At 54.7% G+C, this 14,214-nt stretch overlaps 1 long non-coding RNA gene across 3 annotated transcripts; it reads right to left on the bottom strand.

Moving 5' to 3' along the window:
• Positions 1–806: 806 nt before the first annotated feature.
• Positions 807–14,208, bottom strand: LOC146751357 (uncharacterized). Of its 3 annotated transcripts, none has more exons than XR_014941641.1 (4): positions 14,068–14,208; positions 10,344–10,413; positions 7,871–7,977; positions 807–957 (listed from the first exon to the last, which is right to left on the bottom strand). It is a non-coding gene; the product is annotated as an uncharacterized LOC146751357 (long non-coding RNA). The 3 variants fall into 3 exon arrangements; XR_014941640.1 differs by lacking the exon at positions 14,068–14,208 and adding an exon at positions 13,776–13,822; XR_014941639.1 differs by lacking the exon at positions 14,068–14,208 and adding an exon at positions 13,712–13,822.
• Between the last annotated feature and the right edge of the window lie 6 nt (positions 14,209–14,214).

The raw sequence follows: 14,214 nt of genomic DNA on the forward strand, positions 1-14,214 counted from the left end.
GTCAATGGGATCAATGGGGTCAATGGGGTCCCTATGGGATCTATGGGGTCTCAATGGGATCTATGGGATCTATGGGGTCCCTATGGGATCTATGGGGTCACTGGGGTCCCTATGGGATCTATGGGGTCCCTATGGGATCTATGGTGTCACTGGGGCCCTATGGGATCTATGGGGTCTCAATGGGATCTATGGGATCTATGGGATCTATGGGGTCACTGGTGTCCCTATGGGATCTATGGGGTGACTGGGGTCCCTATGGGATCTATGGGGTCTCAATGGGATCAATGGGATCTATGGGGTCACTGGGGTCCCTATGGGATCTATGGGGTCTCAATGGGATCTATGGGATCTATGGGGTCCCTATGGGATCTATGGGGTCACTGGGGTCCCTATGGGATCTATGGGGTCCCTATGGGATCTATGGTGTCACTGGGGCCCTATGGGATCTATGGGGTCACTGGGGTCCCTATGGGATCTATGGGGTCTCAATGGGATCTATGGGATCTATGGGGTCACTGGGGTCCCTATGGGATCTATGGGGTGACTGGGGTCACTATGGGATCTATGGGGTCTCAATGGGATCTATGGGATCTATGGGATCTATGGGGTCTCAATGGGATCAATGGGATCTATGGGATCTATGGGGTGACTGGGGTCCCTATGGGATCTATGGGGTCACTGGGGTCCCTATGGGATCTATGGGGTCCCTATGGGATTTATGGGGTCTCAATGGGATCTATGGGATCTATAGGGTCCCTATGGGATCTATGGGGTCTCAATGGGATCTATGGGGTCCCTATGGGATCTATGGGGTCTCAATGGGATCTATGGGATCTATGGGGTCCCTATGGGATCTATGGGATCTATGGGGTCACTGACCGCTCTGACGAAGGACGAGACGAATCCGGCCCCACTGGACACACGGACCCTATAGAGCCCGTCCTGCGCAGCCAGGGCCTATAGCACCGCCCCATAAGTACAGCCCCATAGCAGCCCCATAACAGCCCCATAACAACCCCATAAAGATGGACCCATAACTGCCCCATAACTGCCCCATAACAACCCCATAAGGATGGACCCATAACTGCCCCATAACAGCCCCATAAGGATGGACCCATAACTGCCCCATAACTGCCCCATAACAACCCCATAACAACCCCATAAGGATGGACCCATAACTGCCCCATAACAACCCCATAAGGATGGACCCATAACTGCCCCATAACAGCCCCATAAGGATGGACCCATAACTGCCCCATAACAGCCCCATAAGGATGGACCCATAACTGCCCCATAACAACCCCATAAGGATGGACCCATAACTGCCCCATAACAACCCCATAAGGATGGACCCATAACTGCCCCATAACAGCCCCATAAGGATGGACCCATAACTGCCCCATAACAACCCCATAACAACCCCATTAGGATGGACCCATAACTGCCCCATAACAGCCCCATAAGGATGGACCCATAACTGCCCCATAACAGCCCCATAACAACCCCATAAGGATGGACCCATAACTGCACCATAACAGCCCCATAACAACCCCATAAGGATGGACCCATAACTGCCCCATAACAGCCCCATAAGGATGGACCCATAACTGCCCCATAACAACCCCATAAGGATGGACCCATAACTGCCCCATAACAACCCCATAAGGATGGACCCATAACTGCCCCATAACAGCCCCATAACAACCCCATAAGGATGGACCCATAACTGCCCCATAACAACCCCATAACAACCCCATTAGGATGGACCCATAACTGCCCCATAACAGCCCCATAAGGATGGACCCATAACTGCCCCATAACAGCCCCATAACAACCCCATAAGGATGGACCCATAACTGCCCCATAACTGCCCCATAACAACCCCATAAGGATGGACCCATAACTGCCCCATAACAACCCCATAAGGATGGACCCATAACTGCCCCATAACAGCCCCATAACAACCCCATAAGGATGGACCCATAACTGCCCCATAACTGCCCCATAACAACCCCATAAGGATGGACCCATAACTGCCCCATAACAACCCCATAAGGATGGACCCATAACTGCCCCATAACAACCCCATAAGGATGGACCCATAACTGCCCCATAACAACCCCATAAGGATGGACCCATAACTGCCCCATAACAACCCCATAAGGATGGACCCATAACTGCCCCATAACTGCCCCATAACAGCCCCATAAGGATGGACCCATAACTGCCCCATAACAGCCCCATAACAGCCCCATAAGGATGGACCCATAACTGCCCCATAACAACCCCATAAGGATGGACCCATAACTGCCCCATAACAGCCCCATAACAACCCCATAAGGATGGGCCCATAACTGCCCCATAACAGCCCCATAACAGCCCCATAACAACCCCATAAGGATATCCCCCCATATCACCCCATATCCCCCATTACCCCATATCCCCCATTACCCCATATCCCCCCATTACCCCATATCCCCCCATATCCCCCTATTATCCCATATCCCCCATTACCCCATATCCCCCATATCCCCCCATTACCCCTATATCCCCCATAGCACCCCATAACCCCCATATCCCCTATAACCCCCATATCCCCCATATCCCCCATTACCCCCATATCCCCCATATCCCCCCATTACCCCATATCCCCCATATCCCCCATATCCCCCATATCCCCCCATATCCCCCATATCCCCCCATATCCCCCATATCCCCCCATTACCCCATATCCCCCATATCCCCCCATTACCCCCCATATCCCCCATATCCCCCTATAACCCCCATTACCCCATAGCCCCCCATATCCCCCATATCCCCCCATTACCCCATATCCCCCATAACCCCCATTACCCCATATCCCCCATATCCCCCATTACCCCATATTCCCCATATCCCCCCATTACCCCATATCCCCCATATCCCCCCATATCCCCCATATCCCCCCATTACCCCATATCCCCCCATATCCCCCATATCCCCCATATCCCCCCATTACCCCCGTATCCCCCCATTACCCCATTACCCCCATATCCCCCCATTACCCCATATCCCCCCATATCCCCCATATCCCCATATCCCCCATTACCCCATTTCCCCCATATCCCCCTATATCCCCCCATTACCCCATATCCCCCCATATCCCCCATATCCCCCCATTACCCCATATCCCCCCATTACCCCATATCCCCCCATTACCCCATATCCCCCATATCCCCCATATCCCCCCATATCCCCCCATTACCCCATATCCCCCATATCCCCCATATCCCCCCATATCCCCCCATTACCCCATATCCCCCATATCCCCCCATTACCCCATATCCCCCATATCCCCCCATATCCCCCATATCCCCCATTACCCCATATCCCCCATATCCCCCCATTACCCCATATCCCCCATATCCCCCCATTACCCCATATCCCCCATATCCCCCCATATCCCCCATATCCCCCCATATCCCCCATATCCCCCATATCCCCCCATTACCCCATATCCCCCATATCCCCCATATCCCCCCATTACCCCTATATCCCCCATAGCACCCATATCCCCTATAACCCCCATATCCCCCCATATCCCCCATATCCCCCCATTACCCCATACCCCCATATCCCCCATTACCCCATATCCCCCATATCCCCCATATCCCCCATATTCCCCCATATCCCCCATATCCCCCCATTACCCCATTACCCCATATCCCCCATATCCCCCCATTACCCCCATTCACCCCCATATCCCCCCATTACCCCATATCCCCCCATTACCCCATATCCCCCATATCCCCCCATATCCCCCATATTCCCCATATCCCCCCATTACCCCATATCCCCCCATATCCCCCATATCCCCCCATTACCCCATATCCCCCCATTACCCCATATCCCACATATCCCCCATTACCCCATATCCCCCATACCCCCATATCCCCCATATCCCCCCATTACCCCCATATCCTCCATTACCCCCATATCCCCCATATCCCCCATATCCCCCCATATCCCCCATATCCCCCATATCCCCCATATCCCCCCATATCCCCCATATCCCCCATTACCCCATATCCCCCATATCCCCCAAATCCCCCCATATCCCCCATTACCCCATATCCCCCATATCCCCCATATCCCCCCATATCCCTCATATCCCCCCATATCCCCCATATCCCCTATAACCCCCATATCCCCCCATATCCCCATATCCCCCATATCCCCCCATATCCCTCATATCCCCCCATATCCCCCATATCCCCCCATTACCCCATATCCCCCATATCCCCCCATTACCCCATATCCCCCATATCCCCCCATATACCCCATATCCCCCCATATCCCCCATATCCCCCCATTACCCCATATCCCCCATATCCCCCCATTACCCCATATCCCCCATATCCCCCCATTACCCCCATATCCCCCCATATGCCCCATATCCCCCCATATCCACCCCATATCCCCCATATCCCCCCATTACCCCATATCCCCCCATATCCCCCATATCCCCCATATCCCCCCATATCCCCCATATCCCCCTATAACCCCATTACCCCATATCCCCCATATCCCCCCATTACCCCATATCCCCCCATATCCCCCCATATCCCCCATATCCCCCCATATCCCCCATATCCCCCCATATCCCCCATTACCCCATATCCCCCCATATCCCCCATATCCCCCCATATCCCCCATATCCCCCCATATCCCCCATTACCCCATATCCCCCCATATCCCCCATATTCCCCCATATCCCCCATATCCCCCATATCCCCCCATATCCCCCATATCCCCTATAACCCCCATATCCCCCATATCCCCCATATCCCCCCATATCCCCCCATATCCCCCATATCCCCCATATCCCCCCATTACCCCATATCCCCCATATCCCCCCATATCCCCCATATCCCCCATATCCCCCCATTACCCCATATCCCCCATTACCCCATATCCCCCATATCCCCCCATATCCCCCATATCCCCCCATTACCCCATATCCCCCATTACCCCATATCCCCCATATCCCCCCATATCCCCCATATCCCCCCATTACCCCATATCCCCCATATCCCCCCATATCCCCCCATTACCCCATATCCCCCATATCCCCCCATATCCCCCATATCCCCCATATCCCCCCATTACCCCATATCCCCCATATCCCCCCATATCCCCCATATCCCCCCATGTACCCCATATCCCCCCATATTCCCCATAGCCCCCCATAGCCCCCATTACCCCATATCCCCCATATCCCCCACATCCCCCATTACCCCATATCCCCCATATCCCCCCATTACCCCATATCCCCCCATATCCCCCATATCCCCCATATCCCCCATTACCCCATATCCCCCATATCCCCCCATTACCCCATATCCCCCATATCCCCCCATATCCCCCATATCCCCGATATCCCCCCATATCCCCCATATCCCCCCATTACCCCATATCCCCCCATATCCCCCCATTACCCCCATATCCCCCATACCCCCATATCCCCCATATCCCCCCATTACCCCATATCCCCCCATATCCCCCATATCCCCCATATCCCCCCATATCCCCCATATCTCCCATATCCCCCATATCCCCCATATCCCCCCATATCCCCCATATCCCCCATATCCCCCCATATCCCCCATATCCCCCCATATCCCCCATATCCCCCATATCCCCCCATATCCCCCATATCCCCTATATCCCCCATATCCCCCCATATCCCCCATATCCCCCATATCCCCCATATCCCCCCATATCCCCCATATCCCCCATTACCCCATATCCCCCATATCCCCCATATCCCCCATATCCCCCATATCCCCCATATCCCCCCATATCCCCCATATCCCCCATTACCCCATATCCCCCATATCCCCCATATCCCCCCATATCCCCCATATCCCCCATATCCCCCCATATCCCCCCATTACCCCATATCCCTCATATCCCCCATTACCCCCATATCCCCCCATTACCCCATATCCCCCATATCCCCCCATATCCCCCATATCCCCCATATCCCCCCATTACCCCATATCCCCCATATCCCCCCATATCCCCCCATTACCCCATATCCCCCCATATCCCCCCATATCCCCCATATCCCCCCATATCCCCCATATCCCCCCATTACCCCATATACCCCATATCCCCCATATCCCCCCATATCCCCCATATCCCCCAATCCCCCCATATCCCCCCATTACCCCCATATCCCCCATATCCTCCCATATCCCCCATATCCCCCCCATATCCCCCATATCCCCCCATTACCCCATATCCCCCCATATCCCCCATATCCCCCATATCCCCCATTACCCCATATCCCCCATATCCCCCATATCCCCCATATCCCCCCATTACCCCATATCCCCCCATATCCCCCATATCCCCCCATTACCCCATATCCCCCATATCCCGCCATTACCCCCATACCCCCCAATCCCCCATACCCCATATCCCCCATATCCCGCTATAGCCCCCATTACCCCTATAACCCTATAACCCTATATCCCCTATAACCCCATTACCCCATATCCCCTATAACCCCCATTACCCCATATACCCCATATCCCCCCATATCCTCCTATTATCCCATATACCCCATTACCCCATATCCCCCCATATCCCCCTATTATCCCATATACCCCATTACCCCATATCCCCCCATATCCACCCATTACCCCATATCCCCCCATATCCCCCATATCCCCCCATATCCCCCATATCCCCCAAATCCCCCCATATCCCCCATATCCCCCATATCCCCCCATATCCCCCATATCCCCCCATTACCCCCATATCCCCCATATCCCCCCATTACCCCATATCCCCCATATCCCCCCATATCCCCCCATTACCCCATATCCCCCATATCCCCCCATATCCCCCATATCCCCCATATCCCCCCATTACCCCCGTATCCCCCCATTACCCCATTACCCCCATATCCCCCCATTACCCCATATCCCCCCATATCCCCCATATCCCCCCATTACCCCATTTCCCCCATATCCCCCATATCCCCCCATTACCCCATATCCCCCCATATCCCCCATATCCCCCATATCCCCCCATTACCCCCATATCCCCCATATCCCCCATATCCCCCCATTATCCCATATCCCCCATATCCCCCCATATCCCCTATAACCCCCATATCCCCCCATATCCCCCCATTACCCCATATCCCCCATATCCCCCCATATCCCCCATATCCCCCCATTACCCCATATCCCCTATATCCCCCCATTACCCCATATCCCCCCATTACCCCATACCCCCCATATCCCCCCATATCCCCCTATTACCCCATATCCCCCATATTCCCCATAGCCCCCCATAGCCCCCATTACCCCATATCCCCCATACCCCCCATATCCCCCCATATCCCCCCATTACCCCATATCCCCCCATATCCCCCCCATACCCCCCTATATCCCCCCATATCCCCCCATCTTCCCCCACATCCCCCCATATCCCCCCCATACCCCCCTATAATCCCCCATATGCCCCCATATCCCCCATTACCCCATATCCCCCATATCCCCCCATATCCCCCATATCCCCCATATCCCCCCATAACCCCCATTACCCCATATCCCCCCATTCACCCCATATCCCCCATTACCCCATATCCCCCATATCCCCCATATCCCCCCATTACCCCATATCCCCCATATCCCCCCATTACCCCATATCCCCCATATCCCCCCATTACCCCATATCCCCCATATCCCCCCATTACCCCATATCCCCCATATCCCCCCATTACCCCCATATCCCCCATATCCCCCTATAACCCCCATTACCCCATAGCCCCCATTACCCCTATATCCCCTATAACCCCATTACCCCCCATTACCCGGAGCTGGCGCCGTTGCTGCTCGCTGATTGGCTGCTGGGTGACGCTCACGTCCCCCCCCCCCGCGCTCCAGCTGATGGAGCCGCGTCTATGGAAACCATGGGGGGCTGGGGGGGCAATAATATCGGGGGGGGGGGGCATCAATATGGGGGGGAACAATAATGGTCCCTATGGGTGTCTATGGGTCTCTATGTGTCCCTATGGGTCCCTATGGGTCTGTATGGGTTCCTATGTGTCTCTATGGGTCCCTATGGGTCTCTATGGGTCTCTATGGGTCTCTATGTGTCCCTATGGGTCCCTATGGGTCCCTATGAGTCTCTATGGGTCCCTATGGGTCACTATGGGTCTCTATGGGTCTCTATGGGTCCCTATGGGTGTCTACGGGTCTCTATGGGTCTCTATGGGTCTCTATGGGTCCCTATGGGTCTCTATGGGTCTCTATGGGTCCCTATGGGTCTCTATTGGTCTCTATGGGTCTCTATGGGTCCCTATGGGTCTCTATGGGTCTCTATAGGTCCCTATGGGTCTCTATGGGTCCCTATGGGTCTCTATAGGTCCCTATGGGTCTCTATGGGTCCCTATGGGTCTCTATTGGTCCCTATGGGTCTCTATGGGTCCCTATGGGTCTCTATGGGTCCCTATGGGTCCCTATGGGTCTCTATGGGCCTCTATGGGTCCCTAAGGGTCTCTATGGGTCCCTATTGGTCCCTATGGGTCCCTCTATGGAAACCATGGGGGGCTGGGGGGGGAATAATATTGGGGGGGGGCATCAATATGGGGGGGAACAATAATGGTCTCTATGGGTTTCAGTGTATCGCTATGGGTCCCTATGGGTCGCTATGGGTCCCTATGTGTCGCTATGGGTCCCTATGGGTCTCTATGGGTCCCCATGGGTCTCTATGGGGTCCCTATGGGTCTCTATGGGTCCCTATGAGTCACTATGGGTCCCTATGGGTCTCTATGGGTCTCTATGGGTCTCTATGGGTCCCTATGGGTCTCTATAGGGTCCCTATGGGTCTCTATGGGTCCCTCTATGGAAACCATGGGGGGCTGGGGGGGGAATATGGGGGGGGGCATCAATATGGGGTGACCAATAATGGTCCCTATGGGTCTCAGTGTATCCCTATGGGTCCCTATGGGTCTCTATGGGTCCCTATGGGTCCCTATGGGTTCTACGGGTCACTATGGGTCACTATGGGTCCATATGGATCTCTATGGGTCTCTATGGGTCTCTATGTGTCCCTATGGGTCCCTATGGGTCTCTATGGGTCCCTATGGGTCCCTATGGGTCACTATGGTTCCGTATGGGTCTCTATGGGTCCCTATGGGTCTCTATGGTTCCCTATGGGTCTCTATGGGGTCCCTATGGGTCGCTATGGGTCTCTATGGGTTATATGGGGGGGGCATCAATATGGGGGTAATAGGGGGTTTTATGGGGGGGGGGGCATCAATATGGGGGGGTCATTAATATGGGGGTAATAGGGGGTTATATGGGGGGGGATCATCAATATGGGGGGGCATCAATATGGGGGGGCATCAATATGGGGGTAATAGGGGGTTATGTGGGGGGGGAGGGGCATCAATATGGGGGGGCATCAATATGGGGGTGACCAATAATGGTCTCTATGGGTCTCAGTGTATCGTTATGGGTCCCTATGGGTCTCTATGGGTCCCTATGGGTCTCTATGGGTCTCAGTGTATCACTATGGGTCCCTATGGGTCGCTATGGGTCCCTATGGGTCTCTATGGGTCTCTATGGGTCCCTATGGGTCTCTATGTGTCTCTATGGGTCCCTATGGGTCTCTATGGGGTCTCTACAGGTCCCTATGGGGCTCTATGGGGCTCTATTGGTCCCTATGGGTCTCTATGGGTCCCTATGGTTCCCTATGGGTCTCTATGGGGTCCCGATATTTCTCTATGGTTCCCTATGGGTCTCTATGGGTCTCTATGGTTCCCTATGGGTCTCTATGGGTCCCTATGGGTCCCTATGGGTCCCTATGGGTCTCTATGGGTCTCAGTGTATCACTATGGGTCCCTATGGGTCGCTATGGGTCCCTATGGGTCTCTATGGGTCTCTATGGGTCCCTATGGGTCTCTATGTGTCTCTATGGGTCCCTATGGGTCTCTATGGGGTCTCTATGGGTCCCTATGGGGCTCTATGGGTCTCTATGTGTCTCTATGGGTCTCTATGGGTCCCTATGGGTCTCCATGGTTGCCTATGGGTCTCTATGGGGTCCCGATATTTCTCTATGTGTCCCTATGGGCCGCTATGGGTCTCTATGGGTCCCTATGGGTCTCTATGGGTCTCTATGGGGTCCCTATGGGTCTCTATGGGTCTCTATGTGTCCCTATGGGTCTCTATGGGGTCTCTATGGGTCTCTATGGGTTATATGGGGGGGGGGGCATCACTAAGGGGGGGTAATAAGGGGGGGGTAATTAATAAGTGGGGGTAATAAAGGGGGTATTAACTCACAGCTGTCCATGCTGTGCTCTAATGTCACTGTCATGGTGCAGCCCTCAGCGTCACCACGGCTGTCAGCGGCCTGAGGGGATGGGGGCAATGGGGTAATAACCCCATAGACACCATAGACCACATAGACCCCATTAAACCCCATTACCCCCATAGCCCCCACTACCCCCATAGCCCCCATTAAACCCTATTAACCCTATTAACCCCCATTACCCCCATAGCCCCCATTACCCCCCATAGCCCCCATTACCCCCATTACCCCCATTAACCCCCATTAAACCCCATTACCCCCATAGCCCCCATTACCCCCATAGACCCCATTACCCCCCATTACTCCCATAACCCCCGTTACCCCCATAGACCCCATTACCCCCATAGACCCCATTACCCCCCATTACTCCCATAGCCCCCATTACCCCCATAGACCCCATTAACCCCCATTACCCCATAGCCCCCATTACCCCCATAGCCCCCATTACCCCCATAGACCCCATTAACCCCCATTAAACCCCAATACCCCCATTACCACCCCATTACTCCCATAGCCCGCATTACCCCCATAGACCCCATTAAACCCTATTAACCCCCATTACCCCATAGCCCGCATTACCCCCATAGACCCCATTAAACCCTATTAACCCCCATTACCCCATAGCCCCCATTACCCCCATAGACCCCATTACCCCCATAGACCCCATTACCCCCCATTACTCCCATAGCCCCCATTACCCCCATAGCCCCCATTACCCCCCATTACTCCCATAGCCCCCATTATCCCCATAGACCCCATTAACCCCCAATTACCCCCATAGCCCCCATTACCCCATAGCCCCCATTACCCCCATAGACCCCATTACCCCCCATTACTCCCATAACCACCATTAACCCCCATAGACCCCATTACCCCCATAGCCCCCATTACCCCCATAGACCCCATTACCCCCCATTACTCCCATAGCCCGCATTACCCCCATAGCCCCCATTAAACCCCATTACCCCCATAGCCCCCATTAAACCCCATTACCCCCATAGACCCCATAGCCCCCATTACCCCCATTAACCCCAATACACCCATAGACCCCATAGCCCCCATTAAACCCCATTAACCCCCATTAAACCCCAGAGCCCCCATTACCCCCATTAACCCCCATTAAAACCCATTACCCCCATAGCCCCCATTAACCCCATAGACCCCATAGCCCCCATTAAACCCCATTACCCCCATAGGCCCCATTAACCCCCATTAAACCCCAATACCCCTATAGACCCCATAGACCCCATTAACCCCCATTAACCCTCATTAAACCCCATTACCCCAATTAATCCCATAGCCCCCATAGCCCCCATTAACCCCATAGACCCCAGTACCCCCATTAAACCCCATTAACCCCCATTAAACCCCATAGCCCCCATTACCCCCATTAACCCCCATTAAACCCCATAGCCCCCATTACCCCCATAGACCCCATTAACCCCCATTACCCCCATAGCCCCCATTAAACCCCATTAAACCCCAATACCCCCATTACCACCCCATTACTCCCATATCCCGCATTACCCCCATAGACCCCATTAAACCCTATAAACCCCCATTACCCCCATAGCCCCCATTAAACCCCATTAACCCCCATAGCCTCCATTACCCCCATTAACCCCAATACCCCCATAGACCCCATAGCCCTCATTAAACCCCATTAAACCCCATTACCCCCATTAAACCCCATAGACCCCATAGCCCCCATTACCCCCATTAAACCGCATTACCCCCATAGCCCCCATTCCCCCCATTCCCCCCACTACCCCCATAGACCCCATAGGCCCTATTAACCCCCATTAAGCCTCATTAAACCCCATTACCCCCATTAACCCCATAGACCTCTTAGCCCCCATTAAACCCCATTAACCCCCATTAAACCCCAATTACCCCCATAGCCCCCATTAACCCCACAGACCCCATAGCCCCCATTAACCCCATAGACCCCATTAACCCCCATTACCCCCATAGACCCCATAGCCCCCATTAGCCCCATAGCCCCCATTACCCCCATAGCCCCCATTAAACCCTATTAACCCCCATTAAACCCCATTACCCCCATAGACCCCATTACCCCCATAGCCCCCATTAACCCCATAGACCCCATTACCCCCATAGCCCCCATTAAACCCCATTAACCCCCATTAACCCCCATTAAACCCCAATACCCCCATAGCCCCATAGCCCCCATTACCCCCATAGCCCCCATTAAACCCTATTAACCCTATTAACCCCCATTACCCCCATAGCCCCCATTACCCCCCATAGCCCCCATTACCCCCATTAAACCCTATTAACCCCCATTAAACCCCATTACCCCCATAGCCCCCATTACCCCCATAGCCCCCATTAACCCCCACAAAACCCCATTACTCCCATAGCCCCCATTACCCCCATAGCCCCCATTAACCCCCACTAAACCCCATTACTCCCATAGCCCCCATTACCCCCATAGACCCCATTAACCCCCATTACCCCCATAGCCCCCATTAAACCCCATTAAACCCCATTACCCCCATTAAACCCCATAGACCCCATAGACCCCATAGCCCCCATTAAACCCCATTAACCCCCATTAAACCCCATTAACCCCCATTAAACCCCAATACCCCTATAGACCCCATAGCCCCCATTAGCCCCATAGCCCCCATTACCCCCATAGCCCCCATTAAACCCCATTAACCCCCATTACCCCCATAGCCCCCATTAACCCCATAGCCCCCATTAAACCCCATTAACCCCCATTAAACCCCAATACCCCTATAGACCCCATAGCCCCCATTACCCCCATAGCCCCCATTAAACCCCAATACCCCTATAGACCCCATAGCCCCCATTAACCCCATAGCCCCCATTAAGCCTCATAGCCCCCATTAAACCCCATTAACCCCCATTAAACCCCAATACCCCTATAGACCCCATAGCCCCCATTAACCCCATAGCCCCCATTCACCCCATAGACCCCATTACCCCCATAGCCCCATTAAACCCCATTAAACCCCATTAAACCCCATTACCCTCATAGCCCCCATTAAACCCCATTACCCCCCATAGCCCCCATTACCCCCCATAGCCCCCATTAACCCCATAGCCCCCATTAAACCCCATTAAACCCCATTAAACCCCAATACCCCTATAGACCCCATAGCCCCCATTACCCCCATAGCCCCCATAGCCCCCATTAAACCCCATTAACCCCCATTACCCCCATAGCCCCCATTAAACCCCATAACCCCCATTAACCCCCATTAAACCCTATTAACTCCCATTACCCCCATAGCCCCCATTACCCCCCATACCTCCCCCTTAGCCCCGCCCCCCTCATGAATATTCATACCCTGATTCCTCCTCCCCCCCTGCAGGGCCCCGCCCCCCCCGCGGCCGCCGCCGCCGCCACCAACAGCGCCGCCATCAGCAGCGCCGCCATCTTGGCACCGCGGGGCACTCTGGGAAGGGGGCGGGGCCAACGATCGGCCAATGGGAGGGCGAGATTGTCACGGAGAGGGCGGGGCTAAGATCAGCTCGGCGACTCTATTGGACGATGGGACTGTCTGTAAAAGGTGCTGTGCTGCCATTGGTCAGGGGGCGGGACTAAGACTCACGCCGCGCTGCCATTGGTCAAAGGGCGGGACTAAGAGTCACACCGCGCTACTATTGGTCAGAGATTGGAGGGGGCGTGTCTAACCGCCTCACCCTGTCCCGGCCGCCATCTTGGCCGTCCGCCCGGCGCCATTTTGACGCGGTGAAGGACCCCGAGGACCCCAAATGGGGCGGCTTCGTCAGTGCCTGCAGAGCGGGGAGTACGGAGCGCTCAGCGGCTGCGCCGTCATCGAGGGCGAG

The sequence above is a fragment of the Coturnix japonica genome, unplaced genomic scaffold (genome assembly GCF_054131305.1).
Source record: "Coturnix japonica strain WE unplaced genomic scaffold, WE-NBRP24 Scf094, whole genome shotgun sequence".
In the NCBI taxonomy this organism is placed as follows: domain Eukaryota; kingdom Metazoa; phylum Chordata; class Aves; order Galliformes; family Phasianidae; genus Coturnix; species Coturnix japonica.